The sequence below is a fragment of the Anabas testudineus genome, chromosome 16 (assembly GCF_900324465.2).
Source record: "Anabas testudineus chromosome 16, fAnaTes1.2, whole genome shotgun sequence".
NCBI lineage: Eukaryota > Metazoa > Chordata > Actinopteri > Anabantiformes > Anabantidae > Anabas > Anabas testudineus.
In genome coordinates, this window is record NC_046625.1 from 15578733 (window position 1) to 15593335 (window position 14603).

Sequence of the window (14603 nt, forward strand, 5' to 3'; positions counted from 1 at the left end):
AGGCCAATTGTGTGTACATAAACAGGTTTTTAATGAAAAAAAAAAAAACTGTAACCATGGTCAGAGAGCTTTGAACTAAATAGCTTGAGATGTGGCATGTGATAACTTAGCATTTCTATACATTTTAAACATTATGGGTGCTAAACATTCAAAATTTGAGGAACATATAACTGACTCACACTATACTTTCCATCCATGCTGACTGCCTCATGTTTGATGGGGCATGAAGACACAGACTAATAATTTCACCTGTTTTTTTCTTTTTCTTTTTTTACCCCATCCTCCCTCTCTTTCTCCCTCATCTTTCTTTCTCATTTTTTTATTTGCCATGTATATTTTCACTGTTAAATGGAATTATGATCAAAGAGTTTGTGGCTGCATATTGTGTGTCCTAATGTTAGTCACACATCAGTGAGTTGAATTTTGATCTGCCTGGAGCGCCACAGACCAAAAAGCAAGGCAGACAGAGGGAGAGCAGGGAGGAAGTAGGGGAGGAGGGGGCAAGGATAGCGAAAATAGGAAACATGGCAAGGAGCGCAAACAATGTGCTCTCGTGCCAGGATCTGCTTTTTGGTATAAAAACCGCCTCTCTCTCCCCTCTCTCTTTCTCTCTCTCTCTCTCTCTCTCACCATCTCTTTTTCTTTCTGTCTCCCTTGAAGCTTTTCAGTTAGAGCCTTGGCTGCAACCAAGGGAATTGGAGGATAGCATGCATGTGTGTGTCTGTGTCGAGCAGTGGAGGGAGGATAACAGACAGAGAGAGAGAGAGAGAGAGAGAGAGAGAGAGAGAGGAAGGGTTGGTTGAATAATGAGGATATGTAATAATGCTTGTCTTCTCTTTGTGATGACACTACTCAAACACAACTCTCTGGAAATGCTCAAATGTGTAAATGTTACACTGTTACATGTAAAAGTAACATAAAAAAATGCCATTTTGTCAATCTCAGGGAAATTAGAAATAGAAATAGAAATGCAGTCCATGATATTCTGTATGTATGTATTGCAGGCTTCTGTCCACTTATTTTTTTTCTCTTAAAGTTTCATCTTGGTCTTCTTTCACAGGATCTGCTGGGTGGCCTTTTCAATGAGCTTTATGCACGTGCATCTCGTCCCGCTCTGTTTAAGCTATACATAGAATATCTAGTTTCCTGAGCATGAACTATCTAAGAATTTTCCATATACATGTAGTTAAGTGAAAGATTACTTTGCATCCCACTTTCTCCTACTGGTAGCGGATGAAGATAAACCACACACTCTCTAAATGCAAATGTGTCCAAAAATGATTTTCACATTTCTGTCAAGTGCACTCTTTTGAGTATAAACCTGTATGAACATTTTGTGGGAAAAAATTACAATATTCAAATCAATAGTTTTTATGTGTTCCATAAAGAAAGTGTTATCGTGTGCATGTCTGCAGGCCCAAGTTACTCTCTTATTTGAGTCATGATCTTGTCACTGATCACTGCCAGCCCTTAAGTATACTTCTTATTAAACTTGCCTCTTGTTTTAAAGCCACAGTGCTGTTGTTCAGTGCACACTAAACAAGAGGATGACATGCAGTACACTGCTGTATGATGCTCTGCACTTGATGACTTTTTGATATAGTGCATGTTCAGAGGTCTGTTTCTCTTGTTACCTTGCTCACTGACACAGCAGATAGTCTAAGTCAGTTCCTCTCAAGCTCTTGGCTTTGGAGGTATCCAACAGCGGATATGTTAGATCAGCGAAATCCAAAGCTGCCAGAGTGTCTATCCTGTAAAGTGTTTGACTTTGAGCCCCTTGTGAGGTCATTAGTTTGTAAGTACCTGTTCAATATTTCTATGTTTTGCATGCAAAAAAATATGACTGTCAATGCATTGCAGTAATTTTTATTCTCTTCCAGGTTATAGTTGTGTGGGGAGCTCCCTCAGGTCTGACAGCTTTACCTAACTGTATAAAATACTGTTTCTGACCATGGCTCTTCATACAAATCTTTTCTACAGCCACCCCCAGATACCAGCAGGCAGACATCCTTCGCCTCATTGAAGCTGCACTGACCAGGCCAACCTTCAGTGACACGACTACAGCACACATGGGATCAACACATCCGTGCTAGAAGAAGAAAGTTCAGGGGTCCTGGCTCAGGGAAAATAATTGGTTAGCAGACAGACAGGCCATAGTCAAGCCAGGCCAAATTTATCCAAGTGGCAGACAGACAGACATAAACTAGGCAGTTAGCGAGTCCTGTGAGGCCAAAGCAGCACTGACCAGGCCAACCAGGATGCTGACATATTTTCACATTCAGCACACACCAGGGGATATATGAGGGCTCCACAAATAGAGATGAGAAACAGCGGGAGTTTCTATTAGTTGCCTTTCACTCATTACTTCTGTATCATAATCCTGCATGTCCACAACAAAGCAAAGGACTTTCACCCAGGAGACCTGAGTCCAGACAACTTTCTATTGATGTCAAGTGACAAACACAACTTATTGGAACATCACGAATGTCAAGTGATGAATATCATGTTAAGCTAAAGAAGCAAAGGGTGATATCATTTACGTTCATGTGAAGTTAATGCAAATGTTGACTTACAATGCAATGTCTTTTTTCCTACACCGACTAAGGAGACAATTCACTATTTATTTCTTTATAGGAAACAGCAGGATGGCAAAACACCTATAAAGTAAGTCTTTATTTTATTTTATTTTATTTTATTTTATTTTATTTTATTTTATTTTATTTTATTTTATTTTATTTTATTTTATACTATTCTAGTCACGCAATAAGGGGCTATTTAAATATTACTTACATATATGTGTCTATAAACTGTAGAGGATTAATGAAAGTCATTTGAAGGCTCTCTAGATTGAGCCAATACAGTGTATGAGCTAATATGTAAGCATCCTGGCCAAAGCATCTGACCAAACCAACCAACCACCCAGATGACATGCCCCCACCATGCCTTCATATCAGCAACACACTGGGGATCTACTGGGGCAGCTGGGGCAGACAAGGTGAAAGCCTCGGTTCTTTGTGTTGAGAGAGATACAGTAATTGGCCATCAGACAGACATAGCAATATATCACACATTAGACTTTAAAGGCACCCGCGGTGGTGACCCTGTCTCCTAAAAATCATGTTCCTTTACAACCATTTGAAAGCAAAACTATGTTTTATAAGGAACGTAATTGCAAATGGTTTACATTTACTATTAAAGAGGAGCTGAAGCGGCAGTAGTTCAGTTGGTAAAGTAGTTGTCCATGAACCTCAGGTTTAGTGGTTTGATTCCCATCATCTGGTGTCTAACAACAATTTACCTAAGGAAATAAATAAATTATGTCATTATTATTTATTATTTTTACAGTTGTGTTTAGACACACAACTTGGTTAAGGTTAGGAAAAGATGATCTAGCTTACTAATAAAAAACCTTAAGAATCACTTCTCAAATGTCACTAACTAAACATGGGACTCTAGAGTTGAACTGATGTCTGTGATGTGATAGTTCTGCACTTTGGACACCTGAAATCCACCACTTTTTTTATTGTGGGTCAGTTACTAAATGCTGGATACGGTCAATTGAACCACTCACAAATGTGGACCTCTTGCACTGGTGTAGGAACACTTGACATATATGTGTGTCTCTTCCTAATGTCCTTTTGAAGAGCACGCCCAAATATAGAGTGGCTAAGGGGATTTGGGCCAGGTTTGAGACAGTGCATGAGCAAGTGAGCACATACGAACGTGTGAGTGTGTGTGAGATATCTGCCCTAGGGAGGCTACCTCAGACCAAATTACCTGTCAGGGGTTGACATCACCTACCCCACAGCCAACCATACTCAGAGGACAACAGTGTTCTTTCCTTCTGTCTTTCTTTCTTTCTTTCTTTCTGTCTTTCTTTCTTTCTTTCTTTATAGGACAGATAAGAGGACAGTCTGACAAAAAAGGTACCCAATGTCTCCCTCTGGTGCTAGTTACTATTGCAGCCTACTGATACTACACCAGACACACACAGACACACACACCACATAGTGATGCTAGACATATAAATGCTGTCAGGGGCAGATGTGTCAGGGGTCTGTGTATCCTCAGGCCCTTAGGGCCCTGGCTGTCTCTCATCATGTCACCATCACCAGTTGTGAATGAATGACCCAGCTCAGAGATGCTTATTCAGACACTGAGATACACCATAAATTGCCTCCAAACAAGCTCACAGACATATATATACACATATAATTGAAAATGAATGTTGCCCATAAGCATAATACCCATACATTACTCTCTCTCTCTCTCTTTCAGTTTCTGTATCCCACCCACCCTCTCTCTCTCTCGCTCTCCCTCTCTCTCTCTCTCACACACACACACACACACACACTATGACCCCTGTACAGTCACTAGAAAGTGAGAAAATGGAGCCCGAACCAACATGTCTGATTGGGTTGCACTTGTCAAAACAGCAGTAGGAGGCTTGGAATGAAGCTGAATGTTCTCAAGACTGTTCTCTCAAGGTCACTGAATTTTCAACTAGACTTCCTACAGGGAACAGACTTAACTGACTACTGACTGTGCAATGCATTATGTATATAATGTATTTTTAACTTTACGGGCCAAAGCTACGTACAGTCTGTTGAGTGAACAAGTTTTTTTCTTTCAATAGTATTAAAGTAATGTATTAATGACTACTAGACTCTTAGCTTGATGGAGAAAAGAAGAACCTGACATTTGGCTATTACAAATATTAAAGAATTTGAATTAACACCAATATATTATGGATAATGTGAAGAATTCACATTTACATACACATCATTACAAACGTGAGTGAATAGATCCAACAATTCAACATGAATCTGCTTTTTTTTTCTTCAGAGTAATGATTTGTTTTGTGAAAGCTACCATACTACTACTTCTGGTTTAAACCTAGCTTAGTCATATTTTTTTTTATTTACATCAAGTTCTACTACTACAAAGAAATGAACACAGCTGTTAAGTAACTGAGTACATTTATCCAAGTACTGTACTTAAGTGGAATTATGAGGACCACTGTGTGTCACTTTTACTATAGTCTGTAGACTGGAAACCTGTCCATGTAAAAAATGTATAGACAGTATTCAACTACACTGAAGAATATAAAAAAAAAAAAAACTTATATTATAGCATTATTTTGCAAAACAAAGACAATTCTGCGAATATATACATAAAAAAAACAACTGAACAAAGACCAAAGCTTATGGGACTTTTGAAAGACCACTGATATTTCCTGATAAATCGACTTCTGCATACATAGAGAAATGCGTCATCTGATTTATTGAAACACTGTGAAAGACTGAAATTGCTTTTTTTTTTCCTGTGTGACAACACTGCTGCCACCATGCTGAAGGGCTTTTTTTTTAAGACCTATGAGATTCAGGCAGTTTTTCGATGCGTCAGGATTTCTATTCATTTGGGGCCCAGGCATGTAAAACCACCACAGCTCACTCACATGTAAATGCTCTCTGTACAAGTCCAAATAAATCCATTTCCAGTCAGGGACAGCTGGACTTAAAGTTATTTAGTGATGCTGTCTGGCAATTTATCCCTATGTGGTCGGATTTACATGGAGCTTTCTCCGTCCTGAGCTACACAGCTCTCCTTGTTGAGATTGACTCTGTGTGAGGAAGATGAGTCCCTTTAAGCAGACTGGAGTTTCAGCATTCAGTCTATGTCAGGATTGACTACCTGTCACCAGGCATTGATTTTCTCTCGCCTACTTAGTTCATAGCAATAAGCCCAGGGTAAATCCCAGGATACTGCACAGTTCCTGCATGGGCAGGATCCTGCACTTCACTAATGCAGTGTTTGGGTCTTATTTGTATCCTGTGATATAAAATCTATGTTACATTAAGTAACTTTGAAACATTGTCCCAGTACTCCTCCATCCACTCAAGACACCATCACTCAGCTTTTATATCCGTATCTGTACGTATTCAATGAAAACCTTTTCAAGAAGTTAGACCAAGTTCTGAACTTAACACATAAACAAGCTCTATTGTCTATCGCAGTTAATGCATTACAGTTTGTTTTAGCATTGAGATGCTATCAAGATAAACAAGACTTACAAGTTCCTGAATTACAATGATGTGGCATTCATCGGCTTATTAGTGATCATGATTGCAATGATCCCAGTGGTTAATCGGCTTTCTAAAAGAATAATGAGAGGATGCTTGTTAGCAAGCCAAACACCTGCAAGGGCAAACGTTCTGTCTCTGTGTGTGTAGGTGTGATGTGTGTATGGTTGGATGTAGTCCAAGTGGAGTACTAATAAATGTACTTGTTGCTACTCTAATAAGAGAATCTGGCACAGGCACTGCTCGACTTATCACCTACACGACATTTACAGTAAAGCTGTATATCTCTGCTGAATTAATTGCTTATTTTTTTACACATTAAACTATATACATAAGTAAGTAAGTATGAAAGTAAGTTTCATAAGTTTCTATAATATTTTAAGGTCTAGCAAATCAGATATAACAAATTCAATAAATCGAAATTCAGTAACACAAGAGTAAACCTTTCTGAAGGTCACAGAATTCATTTTTTATTGAGTGTTCATTTACTTTTCATTTTCTCCATGCTAACATTCACATTAGCATATATTAGAGGGGTTTGGGAAAACAGCACCACCATCTCCACAACAGACTCACACACTGTGCAGTTTGCAGAAATATTGCAAACAGTGTTTTCACTGTTGTGGTAGCTCAGTAGGGGGCACTTTCTTCTGCTAGAATGAACACAGACAACTAATAACTGTTATATAAAGTAGTTTAGGCGTGCATGTGTGCAATGTGATATCTTCCACCCACTGTGGGCGGGAGGGTGGGGTTGGTAACACTGTACACAATATATCCAGCACCACTACTGCAACTCAGATTTAATACATGTCAAACCATCTTGGCTTTAGTTGTGAGCCTCTACCTATGGAAACCAGCAGTAGCCTATATACATTGCCCAAGCATAGAAACAAGTCCCTCTTTACGTACAATTATGGCTTAGCACCTAGGTATTCCCCAGATTTCCCCCACACAGCCTCCAACCTCGAACCCTTGCACATAGGAAAAAGTTAAAATTAACATAAATATGCTAAATAAAATAAAATAAATTTAATTTAAATGAAACATGTAATCCTTTTGGCCATACCAAACTTTCCACAGTTTTGCCTGTTGTTGTTGCTCCTTTACTGCTTGTTGTTGTGTTCTCTCTCCACTTTAATTCATTACCACTGGTCGAAGCAGATGGCTGGCCACTGTTGGCCTGGGCCTGCAGTAGGTTTCTTCTGTTAACAGGAGTTTTTTCTCCTGTGTCACCCTAGTCTAGTGCTTTCTCAAGTAGGATTGTTGGGTTTTATATAAAATGTGTGGTTGTCTTGTTATATTCTTTTCAGTTTCAGTTGTATTGAGACCTATGTTGTGATTTGGAACTAAAAAAAATAAACAGAATTGAATTCAATTAAACCTGCACATCCGTTCAGTTGTTAGGAAGATAGAAATTAAATCTTAAGTCATCATAAGTAAAATATGTCAAAACAAATATCAATATTCTGCCTGTTTGTCCAGTTTTAGTCAATTTTCATTACAAGACAGTTTTTGATTTAAACTAAAAAAAATAAAAAATGAAAAAAAATGTTTTGTGGTTTTGGTCATTGGATTGGAACACTGTTGACACATATTTTCCTAAGGATGGTCCCTTTTTCTGCATTATATCTCAGTGAATGTCAAACAAGATTGGGGGCAATGCAGAGGGACCTCCTGCTGAGTGGCCTTGCTGTTGTAACCTTTAATTACAGCTACATTGACAGTGTTGCAGATGGTCCAGCTGTAGAAAGATTTAAGACACAGGAATAGTGCACATCTACCGAAAATATGTCTCTGTCTTATTCTATGTGTGTTTGTCTCACTTTGTCTCTCCTATGCTTTTTGTCTTTACTTTATTTTGCACTATTTCAAATCCCAAGAGAAACTTTGTTATTTTACAGTTACCATGCTTGAAATTTTTGTGAATATAGAATCATTCTTTGTAAAATATCTAATCTCTAATCTAACACCCAGTCACTTTAATACCATAGCATATTGCATATAAATGTGGATTGTATTTATGAAGGTTTGTAGCCTTATGCCATGTGCAATAAAACATTTTGACTCAATATTTCTTAACCTACCACCTAAAATCAAAGGCATTTTTTAAAAGTTCTAAATGAAGAAACGTGGAGCCAAAACTAAATCTGAAGCATAAAATGGATTTCCCCCCCATTCCTCCTGCAATAATACTAAACCTTGCATTCATGGTCCTGAAAACCCATTTTCTGTCTTTTATACAAACATTAGTTGTGTTTTTACCTCTGTGGGATGTTGTAAGGAAAAGCTCCCAGTAATTGATGTCATTACCATGCATCACCTGTCACTGCTTGCTAAATGCAAAGGGATAAAGATTCACCTAAATGCCACTAAGGAACAGTCAAGGCTAAGAAAAGGTGGAACTAGACAATGGTGTGCACTTAGATAATGGCATGCATTTCTACGGATGTGAATAAAGACACAGAGAGAATGAACTAAAGAAAGAAAAAAAAAGGAGCAGGAGACAGTCACAGGAGAGAAATATAGAGGAAATGCTAATGAGAGAGAAAAGAGCAATCATTTCTTCAAGTGATTGCATAGATGAGTGATAATTTATTATGAATGTGTGCCTAGCTTCCTTTGACTTAGATGCATTAGCTTTGCCCCACAACTGTTTCTCAATAGATCGCTGGAATCGCAATTTAGTCCCCCAGTATTATGCAAATGGAACTGTTGGCCAGCTCCTAATTCATAGATTGCACTCAGTGGCCCCTTGCCAAACCATTGTTCCATAATTAATGACTCATTCCCAGTTCTTTCCTCTAGTAAGGTTATTGCTATTTACAGCTTAAACCTCTGAGGGTGAAAGGGAGCAAAGGCACAAAGTAGATCTACAAGATTATTAAAACATTTGGGAAAGAACTAAAACCTGAAAACATATAAATGTTGCACAATAATAAGAAAATGAAGATTATGACTGATGAAAAATGCAATTTACAGATTGTTGTAGCAATTAGTGTTGTTGTGTCACCTATCAACTGCACATAATGAACAACACAATAAAATAAATGCATAACATAAATGAGTTAACTGTTTATCGAATCATGCAGCAAATAGAATTATGCCATCTGTTGTTTATGTGGTTTTAAGGCTCTAGGGATAGCTTAGATCGCTACTAACATGTAGTCTCATGGTAGCTGCATTGTATCTGTGTTGCTCCATATTCATACATCTACATGTAATGCAGCCATGCACACACACAAGGATCAAAACATGAAGCTCTCAGACATTTGTTTCCATTGGTGTAGTCCAAGCGTAATCTAAATCTAGGTATAATCACATGCTCGTAGGTGGCATACAGACAAATCCAGTATTAGCATACTGGCACAACTGTAGCTTACTGAAACTTTTTCTGTGTTTTACATCTGCATCCGGTCTGAACCTCACGGGATTAAACAAGGAGCCTGTAGTCAGAATGGTCCAAGCAGAAATCAGATCGGCCCTTCTGAATAAGGATCATCTTGCCATCTGAGGCACATCCCTGCAAGATAACCTGTCTACTGAACACAGCTGCTCGACACATATACACACATGCACCCATTAAAAAAAAAGTTGGCTATGTCTGTATACGCACACACACACACACACAGACGAGTCCACATCATCACACATCACACATCTGAAGAATCCGCTTTGAACATGACAGGAATGCAGACCGACAGCCATGTGTAAAAATGCCTATCCATCCATCCATTCACCCATCCACTTACCCAACCATCCATTTGTTCATCTGTCCATCTGTCTGACAATTCGTTTATTGGTCCATCGATCCCCCAGTCCATCTGTCTGCTCATCCATCCGTCAAACTTGGTTTTGAATTAGGGTCTGAGACGATGTAGAGGCCAGGATGATATGGTGGGTTCTTTAAAGGATTTAGGAGCTGTGGAGACGTGGAGCAAAAGGGTACAGTATTGACAATTTAAGTGTACTGTCATGTATTAATTAATAAATACTATGTGAAATCAAGAGTGCCTCTCATTTTAATTCTACAATGTTAGTATTAGATGGTTTGAGAAAGATGGTTGAAAAAGTAAATGTGGCTGCTGTTTATCTCGTAGCAGGGATCGACTCTTCTCAGTGCATCAGTTTACTCTTTCCAGCCTCGTTTGTTTTGGTCTTGTAACCGCTGGCTGTGTTGCAGTGGCTGATGCACTCACGTCGGGTAATTTCCCTGTGTGACTGTTAGCAGATACTTCTGGGGGTTTCCATTTGAGGTGCTTAAGGAAGTTGGTTGTGTTGTCATCCGACATGCAAAGTGACTTATTTAGGGGATTGATACTAGGAATGCAACAGTTGTTGCCCATTTCCTGAAGCCATCTGTGCGATGTGGCTCTGGATAAAGTGAATCCAGTCTCACTTGACTTCCTGTGAAGCTTTCCTGAATCATTATATTGAGTCATCCCTGTCACTTGCGCACCTTTTCCTACCTCACTATACACACTTCCCTTCTAGTCAACTTTCCATGAATATGCTCTGATGCAGCACTCTGTGAACAGCCAGCTCTTTCCACGAAGACCTTCTGTAGCCAACTCTTCTTGTGAGAGGTGATCATCTTCTAGACACCTGTCAACTCAGCAGTCTTCCCTATTTTGGTTGATTGTGGCTGTATGTACTGAACTGAACTAAACAGAGAGATACTCTGTATTTATACTGTATGAACAGCAATTTTGTCAAATATTCGATACTGGATTTTTGTTTATTTCCCATTTGGAAATGAAGAGACACTGCCTTTGTAAGTGTCTGCCTGCAGCTTTATGCCCTTGGGACAAACTTCAGTGTGGCCACTTTTTATTCCTCCAAATGTAGTATTAACATATTACATAAATAATTTGCAGACCTGTGCAGCGCAACGTAGAAAAAACAAAAGATTCAAAACTGGAAAAGCAAAGTTAAATATCAGCTGCACATCAGTAACTGCAGCAATAAAGGCTTACTTTTATAAACTGTCAAACATTTCTAATGATGATGCTAAGCTTTGCTTATCAACGAATCAAATCACTGGCTCTGAATAGTAAAATAAATAAATACAAATAAATAATTGAAAGATTTTACACTGTATCATGGGCATTAATGCAAATTTCTTAACACACAATCACGCCTACCAAAATATATGTTAAAAGTCAAGTGATAAGAACACATCAGTTTAAAGCAGTATCTACAGTATTTAAATCACTGGATAAAACGAAAGCTGTTCATCAATGACTATTAAATAAGTTTAATTCATTAAATTCTAGCCAGACTGCATATAATATCTTTTTGGCTGCAGTACTTGCTTACAGACCTCGCCATCCTGACTATCTATCTTGCTGTAATTATGCTTATCCTCTTTTGGGGTGACCCCCACACTCCCAGCCCCATTTGCCCCTGAAATCTTTATGGATCCTGAGCCAGTTGTCATGGAAACAAGGAGTACACCAGGCACATGGTGTGTGTCTCCCCCCCCCCCCCCCCCCCCTTTGAATACAGTTAATATGCAGCCTGATTTATCCCTCTTTTTAAGGAGGAGGTGTAGGCAGGCATAGACAGGAGGGGGAGTTGTAATTGGGGTACGAGGGAAAAGGGAGGGGGGCAAAAGAAGTAAAATTTGCAGGTTTCAAAATGCATCTGAAATTTTGGGCGTTAGGGTGCGAGTGTGTGAAGATCTGCGGCGGCATGAGAGCAGTTAGAGGGTGGATAACTGGATGAATGAACTGATAGGTAGGGATAAAGAAGGATAAGGAAGTGGAATGAGGTGGGTTTAAATAAATCTTTAGCTCCCTACAAAACAGTCCCCCCCCCATTTTGAAATTGTGACAGTTGTGAAAATGTAAGGATGGTTGGCTCCATGGGTGAGTGTAAGGATGGCAAAAGGGACGTTATGTATTGTTGTAGTCTGTAAAACATGTCTTTATATCAATATCTTAGAATTTGAAATCTGCAGCTGCAGAAATTACTGGATTTGTGTAAAGGTGACAAAGAAAATATGAGGTTTTTTTTTTTAATTAAACCTTTAAATTATTTTTGTCAATTATCCATGTTTTCTGTTTTTGTTGTTTTGTTCTCACTCATTTTCTGTGCATCTATTGCTCTCTCCTGTCCTCTTCTTACATATCCATTAGCTGCAAGAGCACACATTATCCTGCCTCATGAATCACAACGTGAGAGTCCTTCAGCTGCAGCAGAGGGCTTGATCTTACAAGGGGGCACCGGCACAGAGAGACCACAGAGGGGCCGAGGAAGAGAACATGGGAGCATAAGGAAGATTGAAAATGAGTAAAAAAAAAAAAAAAAGGGAGAGATGGCGAAAGAGGGGCAAAAGAAAGAGGGATGGAAAGAGAGAGAAGCAGGAATGAGAGCCAGGTGACAGCCACACAGAAGCAGCCGGGTGGAAAGAGCCAAATGCTGGAGCCAATTAATTCCCTCCACATGTTTTGAGACAAAAGCCTGTGCACTTGACCCTCCTGTGAGCTGAGAGAAGAAAGAGATGGGTGTGGGCATCAGGGGGGGTTGGGGGTGGGGACAAAGTGTAGTGTGTGGAAGCAGTAAAGAGGATCAAGAGGCCAAAAAAAAAAAAATAAAAAAATCGGTATAGGAGAAATAAATTGAGAAGAGATGGAGGAAGACAGAGAGAGAGAGAAAGAAAACTGGGAACTGAGTGTGAGAGCAGTAAAGGAAATGTGAATAAAGGTGTGAATTGTGCCATGATTAGTGGATGATCTCTTTACTAAGCTTTACTTTGCTACTTTTTAATGTTGTTGTAAAAAAAGGTGCCACAACCTTTCTTCAGTCTGGGTGTCAGTGAGGACAGCGTGAATGCACGGCGGTCATGTGAATGTGGCTCCACAACAGTTGACTGGTTTTATCCCGTGTTAAAACCTTGGGACCTGGACACCTTCACCTGAGGTAGCCTTAAGTCTGAAGTAAGGAAACAGCAAGTCCCTAGGAAGTCTTAAAAGAGAGTAAATATAGTAATCCCAGATGGTTGTTTGAATATACTTGACGATGGTAATAGTAGCTGTAAACTGTACTGGAACTTATACTGCACTGTTTGTAGAAAGGGATGGAGGCCAGGTTTACACACACACAAGCTTTGCAATAAAAATATATTAATGGCTCTCCAAGATCACATTTCAACCAGGACGTGACAAAGCAGCTTTCGAGGCAGTGGCATTGAGGCAGGACTATGCAACTGTTTGCTCTTTGATCTTGTGTATGTGAATTCATTTTTACATGCTTTGCTCTGCATTGCCAGGTGACAATGCAGCAAACCTTTAAACAGCCTATTACAGTGTATGTATATGAAAATTGTGCAACTATGCAACCATATTAGGATCAGTTCATTTCAAGTCAACCTAGTCAACTCTAAAAAAGTGATAGCAATTTCATTAGTATCAATGCACATCATTCAGCAATAAGAGCAAAAATACTGATGCACAATCCAGTTTAACTCAAATTTCTTTTCCCCTCCTCGTCCATCCATTTATTTACTGGTGGCTTGTCTTTATTGCCTCAAGAAGGAATAGAGCGCTCGTGCCACAGAAGTCGTAGCTGACATGAATTCAGACATTGAGAGTTTTTCTTGTGGGCAGTAGCAACAGCTGGAAACAGAGATAAAAGAACTAGTTAGTTATATATTAACAGGAAGTGCTACATTGGGCCACATTTATGCACTAGTACCACTTTTACTCCAGTCATTGGAGAAGAGGAAGAAACAACTTTGCTGGGGACTGAAATCAAGTTCTGTCATAGTTTGGTGTTATATTTTTTGCTCGCCCTAGGGCAGGTACCTTTTTATGTTATTTTTAAAGGAAGCAGAGAACACCTGGAAGCTCTACATCGTATATACAACAATGCAAGTAAATAAAAGACAACTCAAAGATTACAAGCAAAAAACAAAAAGGACAAATCATCTTCATGGATCTGATGGACTTTTTTTTAAATCTCTATGTTTGCCTTCTGTTGTTGCACCAAAAGGCAGAAGCCGAGGAAAGAGGCACGCTATCAAAAATGTTTGGAAGCCGAAATCCTATCGTTGGATTGTCTGATAGACTGCCTCCCTCCACCTCCACATGCTCAACACCCCATGTTAGGAACATCTCACAGGGACAATAGACTGAAACAAGTAGTCTGGCGGCGGCGCGCAATCTGGTGCTGGAGATGTCATTAGAGTGGACCTAAGAGCAAGCCATTGAACAGAGAGTGCTTCCCTGGAGAGCCGGTGTAGAGTCTGTTCTTTCACTGAATTCTCTCTCAACACCGTTTTTTTTTTTTTTTTTTTTAATTCCTCTTTATTTCAGGCTTCCTCGCTTCAGTCAAATATGTGATGTCTTCACACTTGTTACCACTAAATTTTACTGTTGCATACTGTATCTTTGAAAATAAGAAAGAAAACCAGGTGCAAAACAACCCCTAACAAATGAATAATGACATTTCAGCTGCACTGTTTTGAACTTCAGATGAGGAATTTGTTAAGTAGTACTGACCAGCACCTTTACTCAA